Source organism: Lipophrys pholis, assembly GCF_963383615.2.
Source record: "Lipophrys pholis genome assembly, chromosome: 14".
Taxonomy (NCBI): domain Eukaryota; kingdom Metazoa; phylum Chordata; class Actinopteri; order Blenniiformes; family Blenniidae; genus Lipophrys; species Lipophrys pholis.
Window position 1 is genome coordinate 5,799,906 of NC_137633.1, and position 20,979 is coordinate 5,820,884.

Sequence of the window (20,979 nt, forward strand, 5' to 3'; positions counted from 1 at the left end):
ACCTTGAGGATACAGTATATTGGTAGACCCTTGAAAATGATGATGATGGTTTCAGGTATTGAGTAAACTGCACTTTAATGAGAAGCCAAAACTCAAGAAATTAAAGTAAATGCCTTGAATTTGTTCAGATAAAAAGCTAAACTGTTTCAGAACTTGAGTAAACATTCAAAAAAAATTTTTTTTTAGCAACTTTAGCTGCCTCCCTTAAGTCAGCTAAACAAAAGCAGTACGTTGTTGAAATATCCAGTTTAATTGTGTCCAACTTGTAAAAGACGAAAGGAACCGAAGCCTTTAAAATGTAATTTAATAAGATGTGAGTTCAACTGACTTGTGTTTTATTGTTTGTACAACAGAAGATATCAATGCTTTGTTTGTTGTTGGTTTACATTGTTATCTTATGGTGCTGAATTATGTTTGTACTACTTGAAGTTTCTCGTTGGTACCATTTAAAACACGCTGATTAAAGTTTGAAGTTCATCCTAATATTTGGTCAGTTTCACCTTTGTCATCTCAATATATTATTTTCACTTTTGGCCAAAGTCAAATGTGTAAACTTGTTTAGTGTTCAACAGTTTGCTTACAGGAGGGGGAGCACTTTAGGTTTTTTGTAATATTATAGTGCTCTAAGCATGGACCAGCCTTCTCTAAAAATAAAGGAATTCTACTTTATTGTTTAAGTTTCAATGCTTATCTCTCAATCTCTGTCATACTTCGATGACAACTGACTTGTCACAGTGTATAAAAAGTTCCTTTTATTCTCACCTAATCTTTCCTCTACAGTGTTTTAACTGCACTAACAACGCAGTTTTTCCAAAGTAAAGTTGCAACAGTCCATATATTCATATTTGGAGATAATGTCAGAATGATAATTTCACAATGGGCTTACACTGCATTACTGCTAAGAAAATAATGGTCTGAGCTCATTTCCGTTTTCCAACTCTTAACTTGGAGAACACATGGTAATGCTGTGCTATTATTGGTAAGGTTTATTTCTGTTGCTTCAAACAATATTGTACTGTGATCCTAAATATTCCCAACACTCTCTGGTAGTTAAATAGTTATATTGTTTACATATTTAGGAATTTCCCTTTAGTTTTAATAAAGTATTTCTATTCTATCTATATTTTACAGTATGCTACATTAAAAATGTTTTAGTTTTTTTCAATGGCTGTAAATACTCTCATTGTCAAGTGGCTCTCTGTCAGATTTGATGCAACAGGTGAAAACATTAATGCTGTATCCTTCTACTTATTGTGTTGCGACCAAATCACAAGAAAAAAAAAAAAAGATGCAAAGTTTTCTTGTGTTAGTTTCTATTTAAATGTTTTTTTAAATTAATCAACAAATATCTTTTTGGGATTGCGGTCATGAGTTGTTGTTGTTGTGTCCCCCCCCCCCCCCCCCCCCCCCCCCACACACACACACACACACAAACACACATTGTGCCCTTGAAAAATAAACTATAACTGCTCCTTAAGCCAACAAGCTGTGATTACCCCTTTGAGCTTTCAGGATCCACAATAACATGCAGAGCGGCACCCAACGCCGAGGAGAAGAAGTTCAGCAGACTGAGGGCGAATCTGCAGTCTGAGCAGCAGTCGGGTTCAACCCAAGGCTTCCTGCAGTCAAAAGCAGATTGGACCCCTACAAAGGGATGAAAGTTAAACCAACTGCCCAGAGAAAAAAAAGTTCAACACATCTAATCTATTGCACATTTCACGGGCGAGGGAGATGCATGATTACAAAGTGTTTAATCTGATACAACTCTATAGTCGTGAGGTAATCGCAAAATCAAAAGTCTTTTCACGTCCACCTTGTCCTCAAACGTCTGATTAACAAACCAGAGATAACACCTGCCACATGCAGTTAACAGTTATGCGTCAGACCGAAATTAAGTAATTCTACAAAAGTGGATTTACTTATTGAACTTATAAGTGACATGATTGACGAAGCGTTACATTTCAGTACGTCTCTGAATTAAGACGTCTTCATAGCGTGCACCTCGCTGTGTAATTATACGTTGCAGTGACATTTTGTCTGATCTCTCGGCCCTGTGTAGCTCCGCCTAAGTATTTACTTGTTAAGTTCCGCTGAAGCTCTACAGTAGTGATGTTAGCGTCATTCAAATAAACCAGCATATTTATATATAGATGGCAAAAGCAGCAAAAAAAAGGTGGGGCAAAATACTACGTGTACAGCAGTAGACGGCTGCTATAATGGTTAATTGAGATCAATGTAAGTTTGTTAATGCTATACAGGTACTGTAAACACAGTGTCACGTTACTGTTACTTACAAGCCAAACCTGTTACACGTTTCTGTCATAAAGACTGAGATAGTTGAGGATTAATATGTTGCTCCACCTTCAGCAAACAGCATAGCAAAAATAATGAAAGCAACAGCAGCATTACAGCTTATCAACTATGTGTGCAAAAAGTGACTAACAACCCCACTGAAACTGCAGGAAGAAATCTGTTATTATTTCACCATAGAAACCAGTGATGTGTACTTTATTTTGTTTTGTTAAAGTTGGCCGAGAAGGTTATGTTTTCATCTGTGTGCATTTATTTATTTATTAGTTTGTATGTATGTATTTCACCAACTTTTCCCAAAAACTACTCACCTGAATTGCATGAAATCTTCTGGGATGATTTGTCATCATCCAGTCGATTAGATTTTGGGATGTTAAATGTCTAACTGTTAGACATTTAACATCCCAAAATCTAATCTAACAGTTTCCAAATATATCCTACATTAAAAAAACAAACAAAAAAAAAAAAACAACAAAAAAAAACTGCCAAAAATTTCCCATACAAAGCGGATGGGAGAGGCACCTCATGGGGGAGATCAAAGGAAATCAGCGTCTGTTGCCATGGAGACACTCCCTGCTCACTGTTTCACACAGTGATGTTGCTACCTGACCTACCTAGTTAGCAAAGCCAAACATTTATTTATGCAAAATCCGACAAAAAGCCGCCTTCAGGATGCTGCAGACAAGTTGTAAAGAGGCAATGTTCCTTTTGGGTCAGAGGTGAGCCAGTTTGTAACACTCAGATTGGCACAAGATGTGCGCAGTCATTTTTCTGTAATTGAATGACACTGTCGTTCATGTGTATGTGTGTGTGTGTGTGTGTGTGTGTGTGTGTGTGTGTGTGTGTGTGTGTGTCTGTTGCCAGTATAAGTATCTGTGCTTATCCGTGCCTGCCCCCGATCAGAGCCAGTGGTCTGTGAGAAACTGCCATTCCCCAGTGGGGAAAACACACTTCAAAGCGTGGCTACACACACCCACGCAAACCGCTCGGCGCTGAAAAAAACACACCGCCCCACCCGCTGCTTCTCCCTCTCGCTCCGCCTCCACCTCCACCTTCACCTCTTCCCCATCTCGGATGATAATCTGTCAACCTCAGCGGCTCAGAGAGCGATCAGACGCAGTGATACGATAAAGCCTTAAGATTCGCTGTTGCTCTCCGAGGGGGAAAAAATGGACAGAATAAATGTTTTACTGCTCAAAGTTCAAGTGCGCAACATTTGTGCAAGGATGAAGGGGGGGATTTAGCTGACAGTGACTTCAGCCGAATATAGCACTTCATATGATATGCATCAGCAACCATTAACAGGTGACTCAGTCTCCTGGACACACACACGGGGTGAGGCTATAAGCTGTTGACCGCAGGCTGTAATGACCTTTAAACGTAGAAAAACGTACACAACTTCTCGACGTGTCCTGATGTGATCGATTAACTTCAACCTGTAAACAAAGTCATCAAAGACAAAAGTCCTGATGTCCTTATCGATACCTTCCCTCCCCCGGGGTGCTTTGATGCTTCCAAGGAGGGATCTCCCATGAGCCTTCATTCCCTCAGGTACGATAGCTTCTGATTGAAGACTGGTTTAATACTGATAACTCGTAATTTTTAATTGGTTCCCACTGGTAATGTCCACGGAGAGAAATAGCTTCGGGTTTAACCTGCTATACTTTCCGCTCGTTCACAGGCTGGTCACCAAAACTGCCTTGGTTAGACTTGAGCTGACTTTTATTATCATTGTTTGAAAGGAATGTTCATCAGGAAAACTTCCTTTGAACACATTTTTGAAGGGTCCACCAATAGATTACTGTGAATCCATAACTGTCTAAACCTTTTAAAAAACACATTTCGAAGTTAATTTTGCAAGTGATTTTAGGAGTTTAAATACGAGTTTCCCTCAGGGAGTACACATATCCATTTTCTTGGTAAAACCCTTGTGTCTTATGATTTCCAACTATGGTTTCGCTTAAAACAACTACAGCTCCAAAATAAATTCAGACAACCAATCAGACTGTCCTCCACAACGTGTTTCTCCCTCCTCTCTTGTTTTTGGCAACTTGCTCCATTATATTTTGCACATTTCTATTTTATTTTCAAGAGACTGAATGTACACACACGTGGGTTGTTGTGGCGCTTTCGCAGTTTACTCAGGTTCATGGTCATACACCTGATAATAAGCAACACTCCATGAAATGTATGTATTGATCACTTTCAATACAAAGTCCATGCTCTCATCTCCAATAATGTGTATTGTGTCACCAGTCCGGAGGTTTCACTCACTGCTCGGGTTTAGTGGTGTTGTGAATAACATGGAACTGAAGTACTTTTTGAAGTAGTGCACAAGTTAACGGTAACGATTATGAAATTAGTCGCACAGTTTCACTGATGTCTCCATGTCATGCTTCTGAACCTACTTACCTTTAGTGTGACCAGAGGTTGTGGTATTTGTCACTATTTAACTAAACTCTGGTCAAATACAAGAGGAGCACCTTGTTGATCCTGAACTGAGTGAGCGACATGAAAGACCTGTATGTTGGTAGTTTTGTTGCCGCTTCTTGTTGTCATGAAGTAATACATCTGTTTCTTAAAAAAATACTTCTAGAGTTCCTATTCCAAGAAACACTTCTCATTTTCAGTCATCAGTAAAATAACTTTACTTTAGTTTAATACACTGCAATAAAATACAAATATTAAGAGTCTTCCTTAACACTGTTAGTTTGTAGAAACCAAGAGCTTTAGCCCTTGTCATTATAATTCCATTTACCAGCGACTTCTTTCTCTCTTGTTTTTCCAGCAGACAGACTCGGCTCAAGCTGTGCCAGACATTACTTTTAGAATACTTGATGACTGTACACACAGTTTCTTGTCTTTAGCCTCATTGCTACATATTCATTGGAGTTTCTTGTTACGGAAACGACGCAGAAACACAACGCGGCCAACTCTCAGACCCCAGATCGTCTCACCGAGCACGGCAACGTGATATCTGGACCCCAGATTGTTTTCCATCTTTGTGCACGTACAGCTCCAGTCCGTCAGATTCAAGGAGTACTGCGACTTCAACGTGAACTCCGTTTCATCAGAGAAATATAAGATTCTGGTAGAGATGCAAACATGGCGTCAGACAGTTCATTGTGCCGAGCACAGATCGTGTGTTGGATGTCAAACAGAACATAACAGCAACAAAACTCCTAATTTAAAAAAATAAAAAAATAAATAGAAGCACTTCTAATTTTCCTTGCCCGCAGTGGTCTTCTGTTGTCATGGCTCCAGTCTTTAAATAACAGTCTCGCTCTCATTATTCTGCCTGAATGAACCCTTTTCCTTTTAGACTGGACTCCCACATTGAATGCACTCAGCAGTTTATCGTAATAGATTTAATAGAGCTGCACTGTAGGGTTATATTTTTCCCCCTATGTAGCGCACATCAGAGAAATGAATCATCTCAGATCATTTGACGTATTTCTAGGCCGGACATGAAAATAGGAGAAGAGTCATAATACTTGAAATCTGATCAGGCCTCAGTGTAATGAGATTCCTTCCATCTAGTTACATATTCGCATGGCACATAGAGTAGATTATCATCCGGGGAATAACACCTGCTTTGACTTCTTTTTTTTTTCCTTCAAATTTTCAAGTAATTTTAATTACTGGTTCAGTTGATTGGAGACAATATGGAGGCTGGATTACATTATACCCTAAGCCCTTTAACAGACACAGCATACTTCTTCATCTATTTTATGAATTCATGCGAATGGTGTCAAAAAAATAATTTAAGGTTTTTCAGGATTATTTCTTTATTTGGTGAAGTTTTAGATGTTACCATCCATGACACTGTCACACACAACTTATGTGTGCACGTTGTACTAAGATAGGCCAGAGGTATTGCTAAATTCAAAAGGATGCGTTTTACGTGCTCTTCCTGTGCATGCTGGGGTTCGTCTGTACGGCGACTTTGTTTTCCTCGTCCCAAAATATGCATCTGGGATGGATTTTTTTTTTTTTTTTTAAAGCTGTTAGTTCCCTCGGCTTTATTCTGGTCAGTTACACGGCGCATCAGGCGGATCGTTATTCACAACCGACTTCACATCTGATTATTACTGTTTCTGTGGCTTTCATGGTCTTTTAATACGTGTTTAATGAGGGAAATATAAGAGTCACAGCTGAACCGACAGCTGCACAATTGGTCAGTTCTTCATTGTGGTGATGGTGAATCAGTACGACTGTCTTTGGAAAGAGATCTGCAGTGGAGTCCTCAGTATTTCTGGTTGCCAGTTTTTTCCTCATCCATGTCTGACACTTGTTGCATCTCGTATCGTCTTGTTTGGTTTTGACTCTCGCCCAGTTTCGGGATGCTGATTTGAATACGATTTTGAGTGATTACTGTGTATCACAACTGGTTTGCTTGTAACTTGGAGCCAATAAACTGTGTTTTTACACCAATTTCATCATTATTACAGAAAAACAACAAAGAGATGAAAAACTAACACCAGATGTTCTTAATCTTTGGCACTCTGTCCATAGTGGTTTACTGTGGGTGTTTTAGTCACGTGTAAAATCTGGTAATTTCATTTGAGTGCAATTGTCTTCAAACATCTTTCAAACATTTGTCACCTGGAACTGTAAAAAGAAAAATCAGTTTGAAAGGGCTCATGTTATGCAAAATGGACTTTCTAATGGTTTTCCCACAGTAATAATCGTCCCCATACCTAGAATGACGCAACAGAAGTAAAGAAAGTCTGTCCTCTCTCTCCCTGTCTTGTTTCAGTTTTTAAAAAGTGTGCTGCTCCAACCAGCCAATCAGAAATTAAACCCTATATAGTGTCATCGGGGGTTTAGCCAATCCCACTCAAGGTAGGCCCTCCCTTTGACTCCTCCTACTATTAGGCAGCTCTGCTCTGGCACATGGCACCACGAGAGGAGGTACTTCCTCCTCTTCCCAAGATGGCCATGTGTGGGCGGAGCCTTCCAGCTCACACAGACACAGCAGATTCTGAATGTAGCTCCTGTTATCCAATTTTCAAACGGCTGAAAATCAAAGAAAAACTGGATTACTGGATTATAAATGTTTTTGGACCACCGAGACCATGTGGATGTTTTGCAAAGCTGCCTAATATGACCCCTTTAATGTGTTTGTGAAAGATGAAGAGAGCACAATAGCAACACAACCAATTGCAAAAAGACAAACAAAAATCAGAGAAGATGACAAATAAAAAACACAATCTATTAACCCAAGCTTGCATTTGTAGTATTTGCGTGCCTGTTAGGCTCACCATGTTATGCATGCGATGCCAAAAAAACATTTTCACACTGGTGCCACTGGTAACAATAGCTCCATGTTAGATGTGACTCGAGACAACAGGAGACTCTCTGCTGACAGATAACTTCTGGTGTGACTCAAGCCGCTAATGTATTTCTGGCAGGGGCTTTCTGGGAAAAAAAAAAAAGAACCACAGAATTTTGTCTCTGCCTGAGCGTGTAGATGTAAGACGACTGAGTGAGTCTGGATGTAATTGCCGTTTTCTTTGCGAGTGGAAAAGCTCTATCAGGGTGAACTTCACTCCACAGTATTGAACAAAAGTTTGATTTTAACAGGTGGGTAGGAAACCCTTCAGCGTCCATGCTTTTGATTCTACAGCCCGTGTGACGGCTGAAACATTGATCATCAGAGAGAATCTGTAAAAGCAGCAGGATGTTGACCTTTCAGACATCAGCTTTCCTTCCTTCGGTCTGCGGCTCCTCAGACTCGCGAGCACTCAGCCTCACCCACTCGGTGATTGCTTTGTATTTGTCATCGACTCACAGCTGGTCACTCCTTTTTAAGCGTGTATATTTTTAGTTTATTTATTTATTTGTCAATAAAGCATGTTCTCTCAGCAAAAGGCTGGAGGATTATACCATGTTCTGACTTGTGCTTGGAGTTTCCAATGTCCAAAACATTTCTGAGTGAAATTTTTGTTTTCTTTTGCATGTTACTTTCAGGTACTGCAACGTACAACATCAAATAATATGTGTATTAGGTGAGTTGTGGACTCTGCATAGGCCGTAGGTGTCATTTTGTGCCTGGGGGACCCGCCAAAATCCAAGGTCACCTTGAACTTCAGAAACACACCATGTGGCTATTCCATAAAAAAATAATGTGCTAATTATGATTTCTTGATATTCCAGAACCTGACACATAATATACTGTCTGTTTGAGTCACTATAAAGCCTAACAACAATATCTTTGGATTGTGAGAGGGAAAACATGAACATTTTGCTTGGGTCTCATTGGTGTGAGGCATGAATGCAAACCACCATGTTCCTCCTCCTCTTGCTTTCTCTACTGTGCATTTCTACATGTGCTTGACTAATAATCTTAAATTAAATGAAGCAATTTGGAGGCTGAAACGCTCTCATCAGAGTACTGCATTTCTTAGTTCTCCTAGAATAAACTTGCAACTGACAAAAGGCAGCTGAGGATAACGTACTCATATTTCAACTGTTCATAGCTGTGCGCTCTCCTAAATATCATTGAGGACACGGCGGGAAAACTCAATCACATGGTTGAGCTGGCTTCTTATTCACATCCACTTCTTGTAAATTGCTCTCCAAAATGTCATGGCTGCAGAACTGCTGCTGCTGCTGCAAAAAAGAAAAAAGTACAGTTTTTCTTATAGTTGAGGATACGTATTTAGGTCCTTGGTGCTGTATGCAGGTAGCTGCTTTTCCAGCATCCCGGACATCCTGGGGGACACACGGTGGAAATGATATGTTACTGGAAATGAGCTTGTTTTTCGATTGAGCTGCTTCTGTGCATTTTCTGAGATCGTAAACAAAAGGAGTGAGCACTTGTGCCTCTGTCATGTTGTCATCGTTGCGTATACTCCTCTAATGTGAAAGCCCAGGTTGGTGTAGGACCTCCCGTCCACAGTGCCCGAACCCGCGTCAAGCACATTATCAGCAAATTTGACATTCTGATGTGTCCCAGCAGGAAAAGCACAGGTGCAGAGTACTAAAAAATAATTATCGCTCAGCTCCTTTTAGCTGCACTGGGTTGGCCGTCTCGCTGCCACCGTCATCCGTGTCATCAGAAACACCTGGGCTCTGCCTCCTCAGGATTTCACATGAAAGCTCTTGTGCAAACTAAGGCGATGGCCGTACAATGAATGTGAATATTTTTCTCAATACTTAACCATGATAGAACAACCATGATCGAAGGATTAACAGGAGACCTCATTTATAGACAACCAACCCATCCAAACGCCACAAGAGAAGATCCCTGCCCAACTTGAACCAGGGATCCTCATGTTGTGAGGCAAGAGAGCGAACCACTACCACTACACCAATGCCAGTCACTAAAAAGAAAACTTAGTATATGGTGATGATGGTTTTCTAAAGTAAAATGATTGTATGCTGTTTGGAAAATTGGACATCTTTGCTCAGGTTATTTGAAACTGATGTGTAAAAACTCATGCTGGTGTTATGAGTGTTGGCTGGACTTGTGGTGTTGCATACAGACTTATACAAACTGGTGGCAGAAAACTCAAACTGTTCCTGCAAAACTCCCCACGACCTTAAGTTAATTTTCAGTGCATTGCGGCGTGTGCATTAGTGCAAAGAAAGTGTCTCGAGTTGAAGAATTTGCTTACAAACGTTTCATACAGCAATATCATAAGCAATCCTTGAAATTCCTCTAAGTGATGTTTTTAATACAGAACTTTGGCAGGCAGATGTGAAATGACAGGCTTCTCATTTCATCAGCGCCACCGAACTGCTGAGGCTTGACATTTTGAATTTCTTGTCTGGCGCAGCATTTTTTATCCTTCTCAGGTTAATCAGGTGTTTCTATTTTCCCTCGTTATTTATTCATTAACACTGCAACAACCACACAGATCCCACGGATGACACAATCTTGTTAAGGGATCTCACTGTTGTAATCAGCTGCAGAGGACGAGAGAGAGAGAGCGTGGGGTTAAGTGGGTATGGGTCCAAATCGTGTTCAGCGATGAACCAAGGGGAGCAAACTAAATTATTCACATGCTGACTACCTTTTCATTAATCTCTGAGGTCTAAAAAAGTGCTCCACCTCTGCATGAGTTAATAATAGCTCCTGTAAAGTGAAGAAGCAAAATGTTGGAGGGAGAGTAAAGCTGAAGGTTGAGGTTGAACGCACCAACAGAGAAGTGTGTTTGTTTTCTTCAAGTGGCAACAACAAGAACAAAGTTAGTCGGACATTTTATGCCTCACATGAAACTAAAGCGCGCATATGGCAAAATGTGCTTTTCCGCATTAACCACAAGTACAAGTGATAAATAGAGTCTCTTCTTCTAAAAACGCACACAAATTAAAATCACAATCCATGCGTGAAAGTGCAATGTAGCATGCTCTGTGCAGGATCTTAGTAAATCAGGCCATTAGTCGTGTCTTTTCAAGGCTTAAATTGCAGCCTTGGTGTATGTGGTATTTTTTTTAAACCAAAGAAAATCCCAAATCAATTATCTCAATTAGAGATAAGAGTAGGAGAGATATTTTTTTGGTCTTGTCTGCAGATGAAATGAACAATTAGTGGTAATCATATATACCAAAATCTATAAGCTTTCACATAGAAAATTAGTTGGAAGTTAAGTTTTCACTGCTGTGTAAATGAACATCACTTATATCATGTATTTTAACATTACGCTGTATAGCGTTAGTCTCATTCACACACACACTCACACAATAATAGGCAGCAATGGAATGTGTTCGACATGGACCAAGATGAGGTGGTCCAACCAACAACTGTCAACCTGGAAACTGAGATGTTTATATTAAGCTTGGTGCACACGGCATATTTTTAAAGCATCCTACGTGGAATTGATGTTGTGGGACAGCATATCCTCAATGTTAGAGCAGCAACAAAAAAATGTTGGGAATCGTAAAAAGCGGAGGGAAGGGATTTACATTTACAGGAAGAAAAAAAAAAAAAGGATTAATGTCTTAACCACTCCACTGCCTGGGAAACCAATTATACAATCAATGGGCGCAATCAATATGAGTTTGCAGCAGAGAATTATAGGAGAAACCCTGAGTCCTGCACCGCTCTTGTAAAAGAGGAGGACCTCTACTAAATAACTTTGAACATCCAGCGACATCTGTGTGTCCCCGCATCTTCACAACAGTCTCTCGTGGCCCGACACCCGCCCTGGCGAGGAATTGATAAACGGCTGGAGGATTAACTTCAGAGTCCCTCAGGCGGAGAGTGAAGTCAGTGCAGAACAATGGCGAGTCCCCAAAGAAAGCTGGATGTCAAACAGGTCGGATGGCTCTGGAGGACATTGTTTGATTAATGTTTGGATTTTCATCCTCCGTTCGCACCGCGGTCTCCCAGCGTGCAGCGAGGGAAATGCCATGTGGACGACTCTGTTACGTTCCCACCCAAATATATTTGAAGATAACAAAACATCGCTTTAAATCTGCCCATAAAGTGCTGCTTTTCAGAGAAACTAAAGACAAAAATGTCAATTTACAGATAGTTTTTTAAACAAAGTGGATATTTTGTTTTAGAAAGTCTTTCTGAACCTGAAGCCAGTCTGAATACTATTTAGTATTTTATATTGATCCAATAACACTGGAAAAGCTTGTTGTATTTATGTAGTTTATTGTCGATACAGAAGAGACATTTTTTTACCTATATTTCATTCTAGAGATTTTTAAATTTATTTTGTACCGTGTATTATGGCGAAGAGCTTATTTTAGGCATATTAAAGCATTTTTAATAACCTTTGAGTAAAATAGTGTGTTTTTCACTCTAGCACCTATCATGTTGTCATATAACAGAACTTTCTATCCACACAGAGGAGACATACTACTTTCAGTAAATTTAAAGTAACATTTGAATATGATAAGCCTGTGCAAAGTGTCCTCGTCCAGGTATTGTTCCCTCAGTTAAATGAGTCAACAAGCTGGGAACTTTTTGTTGGTGATGTTAGGGGTCACAGCCCTGCTACTCTCCAATAAAACACAAAAAAAACCAGTGAATAAATAAATATGTGTGCACAGACGGCACCAGTGTGAGATTAGATCGCAAAGAGTCCTTTTAGTGTTGGTAACAGGTGTGAGTGGGATGTATACAAAAGCGCTTACTATACAAGGATTCCGCTGAACTGCGTCCCGCAGCATGCAGAACACAAAGATATAATGTGCCACAAGCCAAAAACAGTAGGCGTAACAGTATGCATCAAGCTGGTGTATCCAAGACAACACAACAAAGTTTGAGATTTAGTTCATGAACAAAAGCAATATTTTGCACTTTGCATTTCCAATCATCACATTTTAAAGCCATGAAAGCCAACATATCTAAAATGTTCAAATACATTTTCATGACTTTGTGCTTCTGCATGAAATATAATTTTTTCAATATTTCACAATTATGTGAATCTATATTACTGTTGTTGACATTACTGAGAAGTTCTGGTCACAAATGTACAACACATTTAGTCTTTAATTGTAAAGTCGTCCTGCAGGAGTCCTGTCAGCCACCAAGTCTATAGTATGTGGACACAAAAAATATATTACTCTTTGCTGTTTTAGAAATTTGTAGATCTATTCTGTCATTGTGGTTAAATGGGTTAAAGATCACACATACAGTCATCTCCATGAATTTCACCAAAAGAAATTGTGATTCATCTGTTTAAGTTGTTCCTAAATAGTTGAGCCAGTTCCCAATTCCAGTTTGTGATTAACTTAATTTTACGTCGTTAAAAAAGTGCTTATCCTGTGCAAAGTGTTTATTAGGATTTCCATTTGCATTATTCCAATTTGTGAACAGTTCTTTATTTGTCACAATTAATTGTGTCAATGCTTCAGCAAGTAAAAATGACCAGTGCTTCCAATTTCAAGGTACTCTAATAGAAGAAGTAAAAACAACTTTAAATTTCACATCCTGAACAGTCTTAGCACTTTTCTGTTGTTGTTTGTGACCTGGGATTAACACAAAAGCCACACACTGGATGGAAATTTCATTGTGTTTCCTCCAGAATCGATATCAGCCCTTTTAACCACAGAATATTTCATTTAATCTTGAGGGACCTTGAGAGAATGTAAAATCATTATCCTATAAAAGACCATGATATTCTAAAGACAAAGTGTCTGAATGAAAATAAAAAAGCCTAGTAAAATACAGAAAGACTGCAGCAAACAATGAAAACTTGACTCAAAATGACAATTCAAAAGCCATCCATCTATACAGCAGTGGAAACATCACGACTGAATGGGTTTTATCTCAAAGCACAATGTTCCTGAGACATTACGACGGTGCTGTTGGAAGGCATTATTATGAAAGTCACCTTCTACACCACTAAATCTCTGAAATGCCATTTATATCATGCACTTGCAGACGCGATTGTAGATATCTCTCTGTGTGCGTATTCCAGGGGGCAACTGATAGTCCTCCTGACCTTGGCATTTTTCATGGAGCAACAATCATAGTATGCAACACATCAGAGGTGTCTTCCATTTCCTCACCTGTACTCATCACAACTCTCATTTGTGGAAATTTAGCTCATGCAAAATCCGAATTAAGCAGAGGGCTTAATTTACTAAAGGTTTTTCCATCAATACGGATAAAGACGTGATATTGAAACAGCAGTGAACGTGGAAGATAATCCACGAATGGCACGCACTGAAGATGGCATCCCGCAAAAATAACACACACACACACACACACACACACACACACACACACACACACACACACACACACACACACACACACACACACACACACACACACACACACACACACACACACACACAATATATATGACATCTATACTAAATGCACAACATTGCAGTGTTGTATATGACAGAAAGAAAAAAAAAATCAAAATGCATCATCTCTGAACACATGCATGAACACAGATCCAATTTTAAGTGATCCAGTTCATCGCTGCACAACCGTACCCACATCTCACAAAAAAAGCCATGAATTTCAACATATTTCACGAGCATGTAAGAGGTGTAAATCATAAATAATAAAGTCCACTCAGAGATGAGCGTAGAGAAAAAGATAAATAAGAATTTATATTTTTCCATTACTTGCTTTTCAACTGCAGAGGCGTATAAAAAGATAATATGTTCCTACTGGATCTGAGTTTGAGACCCCTGCTTTACAGGTTACCAGTTCACCCGACTCCTGTTTACTGGAGGACCACTTCATCAATTGTTGTCGTTTCTTTTCATCAGCCAGTTTGTAGAGCGTCAACCTTCTTTTAACCGCTGTGCGTCATGACTGAATCAGTCCAAGACCCACATAGTGCTGACTAATGTGTCACAGAAACGCTTAAATAACACTCAGTTATTTCAAATAGACCTTATTGAATAATACAATTAAGAAAAAAATTTCAAGTGACAATTGCAATCAAGTATAAATCTTTAGTAAGCTTCATATGACTGCTCATTATTCGTGATGTGTTCTGGTTGCACCGTTAAATAACTCATTCTCCACATACTTGATTGGCATCCAGTGTGACACATGCATTCAAGCTCCGGAGCAGCCTCAGGGAGCAGGAAGAATGCCCAACTCCGCCCACCATGAAAGCAAACATCATGGAGGCGCCATGCTTTACCAACGGCGTGACAAATGCCGATGACTAATAGCTAAACAGCCCCGTAGACCTGCGCCACCTGCTTTCAAGGCTCATTGACGCCAGGAACAATATGAGTGTTTGGTGGCAGCGGGGATAAATGACACCCTGAGAATCTGTTATAATTCATTGCCATTCACTGTTAAAGAGCTGCTGAATGGATCCCAAGCGCAATCAAACATTTTTAAGTTGCTGTCGTCCCGGGTTGGAATAGAGAACATATAAAAACATCAAGAAGAAAACGTCAGAGGGCACACTGTATTAAAGCATGAAAACAATGAAGCATTGGATATCATCCTCAGGATAGATGGATGCACTTTAAAAAGGTTTTCAAACACTGTACTCTTTTCGTGCTTTTGTGTTCCATTTCAAAAATGACAGGATTTGCATTTATAAACTATGTTCAATATAATAACTCTCAATAGCTGATTGTAATAGAGCGGGTGTGAAAGTTGAGGAAATGTGACCTTCTCTGCATTAACTCATTAATCAGGCCTGCACTGAGCTACAAGTAAGACCCTGGAGTAAAATATGAATGTTCTTCAGGATCTAGTAAATATTATTTCACTTTAATTCTATTATAATGGGAACATTTTGCTTTGAACTTAAAAAAAACCAATAACCTAAGTTCTCGGTCAGTGTTTCAAAATATTGAAAAATCCATTAGATTAAAAAAAAAAAAAAAAAAAGATCTAAAACTGAACCTGCAAGCTGATTCATTGTGAACAATTCTTCAGACTTACTCTGAGAACCATATTTTTAATTTACAACACAAATCTTTGAAAGCAATCAGAGAAAATTGGCTCCCCCCCCTTCTTCTTTTACCATTCGACTTTTCACACACAACATGGTAAATTACACCGTTTTAAAATGTCTTGTTCCAGATTGCTAAACTGAAGGACAAGATGAATATATTTAACATATTTTACTTGGAAAACCAACTCCACAGGAAAGCCATTAAAGTGAGACGCCGCTTATTGTGGGCCGTATGCAAATACACGGTCGCTCAGTGTTGATATTAATTCACACCCACACAAAGTAAGACGGAGTACTGCTGGACAAGAGTGGAATCGAAGGACTATTTTCATGTTCTGCGCTTTCCTTAAATACCTTTATGTAATTGCTGGGTCATGACAGGATAATTACCACCGTCACTCCAAGCCATTAAGCGTGACTAACAAACCTGCAGACGGCACACTTCCTAACTTTTGGTATGTTACTAAATAAAGCTGGTAGTATAAATTAGGATAAAATAAGAGTCATAGATAGAATAATTCATCTTTGTGCATTTTAATGTCTTCATGAATGTAAAACTTAGCTTTCAAAAAGTCGGTATTGACACACAGAAGCCATGAAAACAAGTGACGCAGCACGCATACACATCCACAGTGTAAACAAAAGTTTAACAACAACAACAAAAAAAAAAAAGTGTATATGTCTTCACTTTTTAGTCTGCGGGAACTGAAACTGTTCCTGTGCTTGTTTTGAGTCTAAATTACACATTACACTGTATTCCATTGACAAGAACACCACAACTTCACACCAACAGGCAACATCATGACACAGCTGCATGCGAGTCATTCAGAAGGTCAAAAAGTAAAACTTCTGAGTGCGTAAACAACAATATCAAGACTGATATGATTGAAGAAACCAGAGAGGGAATTTTCTGATGACTGGAGATGATTTAGATTTCAGTGCTTAGAAAGTTTGAGACTACTATCTGTTTTAATAAAAATCTGAATGCGATATGAATTCAATTAAGGAATGAAAGTGGACCGCCACCCTCGAGCACCTTGACCGTATGCCAAATGAAGCTTTAATGAAATCTCATCCTTAATCTGAAGCTGTCCGAATTCAACCTGAAACAACAAAAAACATCTGCCACAACTTGAACATAGTACTGCCCCTAAGGCCCCCATTTTTAATGGGGTAAAAATACAGTCATGCATCAACCAAAATCTCACAAATATCACCATTGACAGATTCGAAATGTCTTTAAATTGAATAACTTTCTCAGTTGTCTTTCTGTAAAAGCTTCTGCAACCTGTTGTCCCACAATATCGCCTCATATTGATAAAATAAAACTCACTTCTGACTCGCTCAATCTACACTTTCTAGAATTGCAGCAGAACCTTTCATTGTCCATCCATCCATCCATCCTCTCTACCACAAGGCAGGATAAACCCTGGAGACATCATCAGACCATCACAAAGAGACAGACAACCACACACTCACACACTTAGGAGAAAATTAACCTCACCTGCATATTTTGGGAGGAAATGAGCCCCTGTGCCAACAGGAAATGAGCCCATGACGTTCTCGCTATGTGGCGAGAGAACAAACCACTGTTCCACCGTGTGGCCCCACCTATCATTGTGTTTGCTTCAATTATGGAATTATGTCCGTGACTGTCGGAGACGGGTAGCTTTTAGTAAATGCAACAAAAGAAAAAGAAAATGAAAGGAAGTTATGACGCTTCTTCACCTGGAAGTCGCTCTAAAGTCCACATGCATCAGAAAAGACTGACCACAGAAGAGGACTGGTCACTCCGGTTTGACAAGTTTCACATCCAGGCTGGTTGTGATTGAGTTAACAAAGGTATTTCAAGATAACCTCATAGCTGAGAGGGCGAAATGAGTGCATGTGGCCAAAGTAGGGCGCTATAAGCACCAGAGTAACACATTTCGTCCGAACAAGAAATATCTTCTCGAATCATTTTTTGGGGGATATGAAGTGAAAATGTTAGATACAGTGTCCTTCACAAGTAGACTCTCTATGGCGATGCTAGTCTCCAACAAGCACAATAACGCAGTTATCATGTGGCTTCACGCCGACAATCTGCATGCATTACAAATGCAGTGTGTTAAAGCTGCATTTATAATGTGATCGCTTCGGGGGTACATCAGTTCTCCGTGACCTCATGACAACAGCTGTCACACCCACTGCATTCATATGTCTGACGAGACGAAGTACAGACAAACTGAAGGGGATAAAGTCACGGGATTTGGATTCATCTCAGGTGCTAAAAGGAGAGTAATGACAATGGCAATAGAAACCTGCATTAGGCACTGCTGATTGGGATTAGGAGTGCGACAGGAACTGCTCAAACTGAAATAGATCGGTAATTTTTTTCCAAGTTAGTTTTAAGTTTGGTATCCCGTGTACCTGTGAATGCAATACACGTCCGTACAATGGTGATAAAACTGATATTGTGTGGGCAGACATCAATCGCTGCCAAAATGTTGACACAGTGGAAGGATCAGTCAATAAATACAGCCGATGACAAATAAAGTCAATTTGAAGGTGTTACTGTTATTAATGGGAACAACAGTTCATCCGTAACAAGTTAGTGTAGAAACGCACCAACTGATCACCAACTATTAACAAGTGACTGACACAGTTTTGATCAGAGCAATTTACAGTATCTCTGGTCATGCTAAAGTAGCTGTGTTTTGTTTAGATCTAATATAGTGGTAACTAAGAATTACACAAGATACTTCTGATTAGAAAGAGAGAAATAAGAACAAAAGTGGTGACGTTGGTACATTCAAGATGAACTGGAAATGTCCTCGTATCGAAGTGAGAACAATCCGTTTTAATGCTGTTAAATTCAAGACTTTTACAACTCGAGAAGCAGTTTTGAGATCCGTGACCCACTTTGTAGAAAGCCTGAGGTAAGAATAATCAGGCTTCATTCTTCTACGTAGTTTAGTAACCTCAAAACAGCAGCAGTTTATAGATTGACTTTGAAAGACATCATGCTATCTCTATGGATGTGTGATGACAACGTAGTTTGTCACTTATCTACTGATCTTTTACGTGACTAAACCTACTGGCTGTTCCATGGCGTCGTGTGAACGCTCCAACGGGTAATTTCTCGGTTCCTCACACCTTCAATGCACAATCATTGTCATTGTGTCAAAGGGTTACGTGGTGAAATAATAAGTTGGGACTATTTTTGCAGCACTCCTGCTCGGATTGACATTGAATTAACTGTAATAATGTTTTGATAATTGGCCCATTGTTCAGCGCTGATTAAGCTCTGTGACCCATAAGGGCCCTCTGCAATCCTGAATCTCACTTTGACGCGTGTGCTGACCCATGACTCTAATTTCCAATTGATTGTTTGTTAAGAAAATCACCCGGGTGACCGATGGGTTGAATGCCATATGCACCGAGCTACTGAGAATACTTTTCACAAACAAGAAAGTTTCGCATAAAATAATTCATAAAGTCTGTGGCAGAGATTTGGAATGTTTGAGATTTATTTTATTTTTATCCGTTTATGTGAAAAAACACAATTTTGCCGCCTAACTCTGGCTCAGTTTTCTAAATAAATAACGTTTCCAAGTGGTGTATATTGTAAGAACGGACTAACTGGCAGGATGGGACTCAGCAGGGGAGCAACAGAAATATACCTGAGCGATAAACAGCTTTTTAGCCGAAATCAAGCGTCTGCATTCGAATACAATAGCCCTCATTAGCAAACACAAGGAGTCTGCCAATCCAACAGTTGGTTACTCTTATTTATAGCTCAAGGCAAGAGGTATTATTTACACAGATATGGTTTAGACTGGCCTCACTGTTGCTTCACAGCAAGAACATTCAGAGTTTTGATCTGATGAGCATATTTTCTGTTCTTCTTGGAGGGGTGGCTGCATGTCCCCCTGTGTTATGGCATCCTGTGGATAAAGTCTGCCTCAATAATTTAATGGGTTATTTAGTGGCGTGACATTTACAACTAAGACCTTTATGTAGATACAGTACAGTCTATCAATGTGTGTGTCAGACTAATTAGTCTGGGAGCTGCTCCAAATGACAGCTCCGATACCAAAATGTTCCTCTGGTAATGTCATTTAAAGACAAACAAACAAAAAGAGGAGAGAACAAAATTGTATGGTGTGCATGTTTTTAATGTGGCTCCAGTTTTACTCCGAATGGCCAATAGTGGAATTCAAACCGGGTCTGCTGGCTTTCTTAACCTCTAGTGAAGTCCTTTAATTCAGGATTGTGCTACCATCTAGAGGAAAATCAGTGAAATAACATCTTTGATCAGACAGGAATATATTATGTTGCAAGAAGGCTGAAAAGATTATGCACAGTGACTTCCTGGGCTTTCTGTGTCAAAATTTTAAAGCAACGTTTCATAGCCATCTGATTTTTTTCTAACTTCTGGCAGTTCACCACTTTCCTTTGTCACTTTCCAGCGTTAACTGCAAGCTTTGATTAATAGAAAAGTCTTAAGCTTAACCTTAAAAGTAGACTGTATCATGTTAATATTGTAATTCACTAAACCAATATCTAATTATTGTAGGACATTTACTTAAAAAAAACTGTGATATAAGAAAGCTAAAATTACAAAATATTACTTTCGCAGTTTTTGGTATCAATGTTTTTCTGCGGGCAAAAGTTCAAACCCTCCAGAGCAATGGTCTGCAACTTTTATGACCAAAAGAGCCACTTTTTTAGGTTTCCACCAAACATATTTTGTCTGAGGGCTCGCTTTTATTCAACTATTAAAAGCACATGTACGGTGTTTCATTATTACATTTTAGTACATTGGGCTTTTTTTGGGCATAATTTTAGTGTTGTTGTTTTTTTTATCTTACTTTTAAGCAATTCTAGTTGTTGTAGCTGTTTTCACTGTAATTTTTTCCCCATTTGAGGCGACATTTAAATGTTTTTAAATCTGTTTTAGCTATTTAAAATGTTTTGCTTTTTGGTGTTTTTGTCATTTATACTCTTATATAAAAATAGTATGTTTTTCCCTATTTTGTCCTGATTTGAGAAATTTAAAAAAAAATTTAAAATGTCTTTTTGCCATTTTGTGTTTAGTCTTTTCAACTTATTTTTTGTTGTTGGTGCAATTGTAGCCAGTTCGGCTGCTCTACCCGTTTTTCAGCTATTTTTAGCCAGAACATAAAATCATTTAAAAATAAATAAATTCAAAATAATAATAAAAAATGTGTACAATGTTGTGACTCCGGGACCGCAAGTTTGTATTACTTAAACTACATTACCCAGAATGCAGCAGTGACGCTCGCTGTCTTGGTGCGTAGCGCCGCCGTGACGC